This window comes from Trichosurus vulpecula, chromosome 2 (assembly GCF_011100635.1).
Source record: "Trichosurus vulpecula isolate mTriVul1 chromosome 2, mTriVul1.pri, whole genome shotgun sequence".
In the NCBI taxonomy this organism is placed as follows: domain Eukaryota; kingdom Metazoa; phylum Chordata; class Mammalia; order Diprotodontia; family Phalangeridae; genus Trichosurus; species Trichosurus vulpecula.
The window spans coordinates 296,176,694-296,184,551 of NC_050574.1; the positions used below are offsets into that span (position 1 = coordinate 296,176,694).

Below are 7,858 nucleotides of genomic sequence, written 5' to 3' on the forward strand. Positions count from 1 at the left end.
AACAAGTTGAGGCATAGAGTGTCTATGGGATAGATATTCAATATAGATAGTAAGGTTACCAGCCCATGAGGGGTTGTTCTTAGGATTGACTTTTGGGTTTTTTTATTCAAAAGTGCCCCTTTTTATTGTGTTGAATAAGCTTTCATTTGTATAATTTTATTTTTACTCCTTTCAAGGGTGTGGGGATGAGATCTAAACTCATGCTAAAAAACAAAACAAAACAAAATGAACGACTTATACATGGCAGTGCTGAACAGCAATGATTCCATTGAAAAAGCAGGTCAAAGTATGAATTTGTTAAAATGTTTAATCATTTGAACCAGAAACTATCAAACCATGTCTAGCAGCCAAAAGAGAAGTGAAAGACTTAATCAGGGTGTTTATTTAAACAACTATTTATTTTTGAACAGAGAAACAGGACAGAATATTTCATGGTTCATACAAATTATTGGATAAAATTTGTTAATTTACAATATATGAACATTTTATTAAATTTATACTTAACTCCTAGCAACTAAAATTCTTTAGGTTATTTTTCTAGATATGGGGAAGGTAATGACACCCATCACATTTTGTGTGCCTAAGACTAAAAAGAAGAGAGTTTTCATTGATTATAACAAAACTTTTACCTCAAGTGTATTTGTTATTCCTCCTTAATTCTTGAAGAGGGCCAGTGAAATCACTAGGGTGATGTCTTGGCTTACACATGAATTGTATATGAGTGAGGCAAAGCTGTATCAAATCCTCAGCCTCACTTTCTCCTCCAGAGTAATCAAAATCCATGACAAGACAAAGGTCAAGATAACTGGTAATGGTCCAGGATGCACTGTGTGACTCTGGCCTTTTTAAATTAAGCTGTTTTCCCCCCTGTCTCAGTTCATCTGACGCCATGCCCATTCAATGACTAAGAAATGGGTAAGAGTAGAGACAAAAATGTCTCAGTTTACCATCACAAAGATATAATCTGGGATGGAGTTTCTGACCAGAACAGAAAACAGTTGCTATTTACACTAAGCTATTAAAACATAAACAGTGAGCCTCAAAATTTTGTGCTGAGACCTATTACTGGCTATTCAGTGAAAGTTGGAGTGATTTAGGTTTTAAGGTGGAATCTAATAGCTCCATTAAAAATAGAATGGACTTTTAAAACACGTCTTTTCAGAGCCATATTTCAAGAAATCAAAAATGAAAACCATGGGGGCAAGGAGTAAATCATCCCAGGTTTTGTGAAGGAAAGTAATATAAATAAGTAAACCAACAAACATAAATGAACAAGGAAGAAAAAAGAAGGAGGAGATGGGGGAAGGAGGCAGAAGAAAAAGAAAAGAGGGACAGAGGAAAGGAGGAAGGGAAGGGAAGAAGGAAGGAAAAAAAAGAAAAATAGCAGTATTTCTCAATTTCTGCTTGAATTGGTAGGTTGAGTCCCTAGTAGGCAGTGACTACTATTCTCAGATGGTAAAGACAGTTAATAAAAAAAAATTCCCCTAAGAACCTAGGTCACTTCTTCCCACAAATACGGCCTCCAAGTGAGGATTAAGCTTAAACGTAGACCATTGCAATTGTAGTGAGTCATCCATCTAGGAAATATGAATAACTTGTGGTATATGATTATGATACAATACTATTGTGCTATAAGAAATGAGAACATGATGTCTTCAGGAAAAAAAAAAAAACCTGGAAAGACTTACAAGAAATGATACAAAATGAAATGAGCAATACTAGAACATTGTATATAATAACAACAGCAATGTACAATGATCAAATGAGAATGACTGAATTATCCTCAGCAGTACAATGATCCAAGAAAATTCCAAAGGGGTTAGGATGAGAAAAAAATGTGAGGGTGGAGACAAGTTGGAGGAGTGAAAACAGGGCTCACTTGTGTTCTTGCCCAAATCACTCCAATTGCCTGTAAAAATGACTCTAAACAAATTACATAATAAAAGAAGTCTCCAGCCCAAAACAGCCTGGATGGTCACTGGGAAGGGTATATTGCACCTTGCTGGGAGCAGAACACAGCCCAGTGTGGGCTATGCCAGAACAGACCAGGCCTGAGAAGACCGGGCAGAGCAAGTCCCAGGATGCTGAATCATTGTGCTGTGGTGGTTTCCCGAATTTTCAACCCACAAACACCTAAGACAACTTAGCAGGTCAGTGGGAAAACTGTTGGACCTGGGTGAGAGAAGGGTGTTATCCACCAGTGGAGGTGGCTGCTGCAGCAGCTGCAGCAGTGGCAGCTGCTTCCAGAGCTCCAGGCCCACACGGTGGGGGGAATCAAGTGGATGATCAGAATGGGACTGCAGCAATCTCTTTGTTGGCATTGAAGCAGGATTCTCTTGCTTTGCCCTGCTTGGATATGGGTCACAGTCCTGGTTGGTGGTCCTTAGGGAAGGAAAAGTGCTGGTGTGGCAAAGCTTGTGGTGGCTGTGGAGAGGTAGTCTTCCTGGTAGTTACACTGCAGAAAGGAGTGCTTGAGATCACTCACAGACCAGAGCACAGGCCAGAAGAAGAGTAAACACCTCTCATTGGATCATACCACCTCAGAAGAACTGAAAATTTACAGGTGCCTAGAAGTAACTTTGAAAACAGCTGCACAAACCCCTGAATATTGGGGCAGAGCACTCCCCACTCTGGAAGTAGTCACACCCAGAGAAAGAGCTCAAAAGTCAAGTAATTGCCTGGTAAAATGAGCAGACAGTGTAAAAACCTTCAGACCATAGAATTTTACTTTGGTGACAAAGACGATCAAAACATATAGCCAGAAGAAGTCAAGAAAGTAAAAGATCCTACATCAAAGTCTCCAAGAAAAATAAGAATTGGTCTCAATCCATGGAAGAGCTCAAAAAGGGTTTGGAAAATCAAGTAAGAGAAGTAGAGGAAAAATTTGGAAGAGAAATAAGAGTGATGCAAGAAAATCATGAAAAATGAGTCAACAGTTTGCTAAAGGAGACCCAAACATACTGAAGAAAATAACACCTTAAAAATAGACTAACTCAAATGACAACAGAAGTCCAAAAAGCCAGTGAGGAAAAGAATGCCTTAAAATACAGAATTAGCCAAATGGAAACAGTGGCCCAAAAGATCACTGAAGAAAGTAATGCCTTAACAATTAGAATTGAGCAGATTGACTTTAGGAGAAATCAAGAAATTATAAAACAGAACCAAAAGAATGAAAAAAATGGAAGACAATGTGAAACATCTCATTGGAAAAATCACTGACTTGGAGAATAGATCCAGGAGAGATAATTTAAGAATTATTAGATAACCTGAAAGCCATGATCAAGAAAAGAGCTTCAATATCATCTTTGGAGAAATTATCAAGGAAAACTGCTATAAGATTCTAGAACCAGAGGGTAAAATAGAAATTGAAAGAATCCGCTAGTCGTCTCTTGAAAAAGATTTGAAAAGGGCAGCTGCTAGAAATATTGTAGCCAAATTCCAGTTCCCAAGTCAAGGAGAAAATATTGTAAGCAACTAGAAAGAAACAATTGGAGTATTGTGGAAACACAATCAGGATAACAAAAAATCTAGCAGGTTCTATGCTAAGGGATCGAAGGGCTTGGAATATCATATAGTAAAACCAACAATCATCTACCCAGCAAAAATTAGTATAATACTTTAGGGCAAAATATGGATTTTCAATGAAATAGAGGACTTTCTAAAATTCTTGATGAAAAGACCAGAGCTGAATAGAAAATTTGACTTTCAAATACAAGAATGAGGAGAAGCATGAAAAGGTAAACAGGAAAGAGAAATCATAAGGGACTTACTAAAGTTGAACTGTTTACACTCCTACATGGAAAGATGATATTTGTAACTCATGAGACTTTTCTCAGTATTAAGGTAGTTGAAAGGAATATTAATATATATATATATATATATATGGAATATTAATATATAATATATACATATATATTCTGCCTCAGGGGAAGAAAAGAAGTACGCAGCTTTCAGAGTTTTGGTGTATAGCACTGCAACACTTACAAACATCAAACTTGGTTTGACAAAAATGATAGAAAAATTCAGGAGCTGCTAAACAAAAAATGAGAACTCCACAGGGTTTTTACCATTAGGATAGTTTGTCTCTAAAAAACCAGCATTTAATTACATCAAAAGTAAGGTGCAAGCAAAGCTTGTTTGAGATGCAGGATTCTTGGATCAGTAAGAAGGCAAATGAAATTCAGTTTTATGCTGATAGTAATGATCCAAAGTACTTTTATCATGCTTTGAAGGCAACTTATGGGCCACAATCTGTGGTGCATCTCAAAAATTCAGTGCTGATGTAGCCACATTCATTAATGCTAAGGACATGATCTTGGCGATATGAGCTGAACATTTCCATAGGGTTCTCAATAGATCTTCATTAATCAATGCAGCAGCCATTTGCCAGATACCTCAGGTTGAAGTCAACTCCTTTCTAGATGACCTTCCAACTAAAGAAGAGGTTTTGAATGCTATTTGGCTTCTCTTGAGTGGCAAAATGTCTTATGTGGATTCTATTCCATCTGAGATTTACAAGGCTCCACTGCTCATTAAAAAGTGACAAATCTTCTGGTTTATATGGCAAGAGGAAGTTATCCTCCAGGAGATCAAGGATGCTGGCATTGTCCATTTCAATAAAGGGAAAGGAATAGGTTGTCCTGTGACAATACTGGGGGTAGGGGTATGTGTGTCTCTCTTAGTCATTGCCCACAAGATTCTTGCCAGAGTCCTCCTTAATAGACTGCTCTTTCACATGGAAGATGGTAATCTTTCCTAGAGCCAGTGTCCTTTCAGAGATGGCCAAGGAATGATTGATATAGTGTTTGCTATCTGATAACTCCAGAAGAAATGCCAGGAGAAGAATACAGGTCTGTATACAACATTCATTTAACTGACTAAGGCCTTTGATATACTCAGTCATGAGGGATTGTGGAAGAGTATAGAAAACTTTTGTTGTCTAGAGATCATCACTATTGTATGGCAATTTTATGACATCATGCTTGCATAGGTTCTGGGTGATGCTTTGTTTCTTTTATAGTCACCAGTGAAGTTAAGCATTGCTATGTGCTTGCTCCAGTGCTTTTTAGCATTATTTTTTCAGCAGTCCTCTCAGATGCCTTCAACAAGGATGAAAGCAGCATCAAGGTCAGTCACTTCACTGATAGCAAATTATTTAACCTGAAAGGACTACAAGCCAAGATTAAAGTGGAGGAAGACTTAGTGTATGACTTTTTGTTTGCAGATAATTATGCATTCACTTCAGACTATGAGGCTGAGATGCAGCAGAATATAGATTAATTTTCTGCTTCTTGTGCTAGTTTTGGCCTGACAACAACAAGAAAGCAAGTTCTCCACCAGTCAGGACTTCACCATCTATATGTAGAACCTTCAATTATCAATAAATGAAGAAATTTTAAATGCTTTGGATAAGTTCACTTACCTTGGCAGTATGGTTTCCAAGGATGTACACATATATAAAGAACCTGATACATATTTTGCCATAGCTCAGGGTTTGGGAGGATCTGAAGGAAAATGGGAGAGAAGAGGTACTGCATGCAATGCCTACCAGATTGAATGTCTGAAAAGCCATTGTGTTGACCCCATTGTTATATATTTGAGAAATCTGGATATTCTACCAACCCCATGCCAAGAAACTGAATCACTTCCATTTAAGTTGTCTTAGGAACATTCTGAAGATCAATTTGCAGATAAGGTACCACACATTGAGTTCCTTTCTCTAGCTGAACAGGCAAGCATTTAAACTCTTTTGTAGAGAACACAACTTTGATGGCCTGATGCCAAACATATACTTGCTTAAAAGATTATTTTATGGAGAATTAACACAAGACAAGCTCTCACATAGAGATCAGACAAAGTACTATAAGGACACTCTCAAGGTCTCTCTGAAGAACTTTGGTAGTAATTGTAAGGCATGAGAAACACGGGCACGAGACCACCCGGAATGGTATGGCCACATCAAGGAAGGTGTTGTGCACTTTGAGCAAAGCACAGTTGCCGCAGCTCAAAAGAAATACGAGAGCTTTTCCTGGAGATAGAGCCAAGATAGCTGAGTAAAACAGGGACTTGCCTGAATTCTACCCCAAACCCTTCTAAATACCTTTAAAAATGATTCTAAATAAATTCTAAAGCAGCAAAACCCAGAAAAAGACAGAGTTGAACAAATTTCCAGTCCAAACTTGGAAGGTCAGCAGGAAAGGTCTGTTGCACCAGAGTAAGAGAGGAGGCATCACCAGCAAACCCAGAGTAGGACTCAGGGCAACTGAATTACTGGCAGCAGTGGCAGTTTCCAGACCTCCCAGCCCCAAAATGCCAGAGACAACTTGAAATGTCAGCAGAAAGAGTGTTTTGCACCTTGGTGAGACTGGAGCACAATGCAGCAAGGCTTTGCCAGCACAGCCCTGGGCCCAATAAACCATGAGCAGACTTTGGGAATGACCTTAGGAATCAGCAGTGGCAGGGTCAGCAGCTGCTTCTGGAGCTCTCAGCCCACAGATGGTAAGGGAGTTGAACAATTGGTCAGAAGGAGATTACAGAGGTCTTTTGCTGGTATTGGGGCAGGACTCTGTTGCTTTACCCTTACTTGGATCCAAGTCGCAGTACTGGATGGCAGTCCTAGGGTGAGGAGGCTCACTAGCATAACAGAGCCTGTGACCATAATGGAGGGGGCACCCTCTTCACAGTTCCAGGGCAGAAAAACATGCATGTGGTAGCTCACAGTTTAGGAGAGGAGTAAACACTTCTCCTTAGATCATAATACCTTGGAAGAACTGAAATGTTACAGATCCCTAGAGGCATTTGAAAATCGAAAAATATTCCTTCCAACATGGCAGCTGCAAAGGAGTTATTGAGTACCAGTGATTTGGCAGGGTGTGGGTGAGGGAATGGACCAGGCACCAAGGACACTTGGGTATCCCTGAGGCAGTGTTTGTGATGTAGATGCTTTTATGAAACAACTCGGTAATGAGTCTGTAGATATTGTACTCAAGAAATTGGACAAGCAGTATCAGAAGTATACGTTTATGGAACTTAACCTTGCTTAGAAGAAAAGAAGGCTAAAAACTCAGATTCCTGAGATCAAATAGACATTACACATTTTAAAAACATATGTAGAAGAAAAAGGATACCACAAAGCCCCTGAAGACTAGATTCTTACAGGCCGATAACCTTTGATGCAAAACTTCAGTTCCTCCTATGAGTGAAGTCTGACTGTGGTTGAGGGTCAACATGATGCTTGAATATGACATTGATGAAGCTCAGGCCCTCTTGGAGAAGAACCAATGCACTGCCAGCAGCCATCTGGAATCTCTTGAGGAAGACCTCACCTTCCTTTGGGATCAGTTTACCACCACAGAAGTCAATATGTCTTGGATTTACAACTGGGATGTCAAGAGAAGAAATTGAGATGAGCCCACCAAAGCTAAAGTCTAGCATGCCCACCCTTGATCCTGGGACTCAGCTTTCCCAATGGGCTTAAAATGCACTTCAAGAGATTCAAATTTTTGATTTAGGAGAAAGGTTTTTCAAACAAAAAAAAGCAATCTCGAGTAAAATTGAAGGCAACAATAAGCACACATTTTATTTACAAAGCTAAAATCTGGTCTGCTTTAAATTTTATGAAATTATTGTGGTTGTTCAAGGTCATGATGGACTTGGACTCCAAGGTTAGCTTTGACACTGGATCTTTGGGGCATGTGTGAAATGCACTGTTGGTCATTTGTGAGGGGTGGAGGGAGGTCTGGAAGGGTTACTTTTTTTGGTTATTTATTGTAGGTTACATTTGGAGTAGTGAAGTCTGTTTAGAAGGGAAAGAGGGGTGATAGAAGGAATGGCAGATTGGGGGAGGGGGTAGTCAGAA

The 7,858-nt window shown here is 39.2% G+C and overlaps 1 pseudogene; it reads left to right on the forward strand.

Annotated features, from left to right (window-relative positions):
- The first annotated feature begins 6,826 nt into the window (after positions 1-6,826).
- Positions 6,827-7,431, forward strand: LOC118838551 (annotated as a pseudogene).
- Positions 7,432-7,858: the final 427 nt, after the last annotated feature.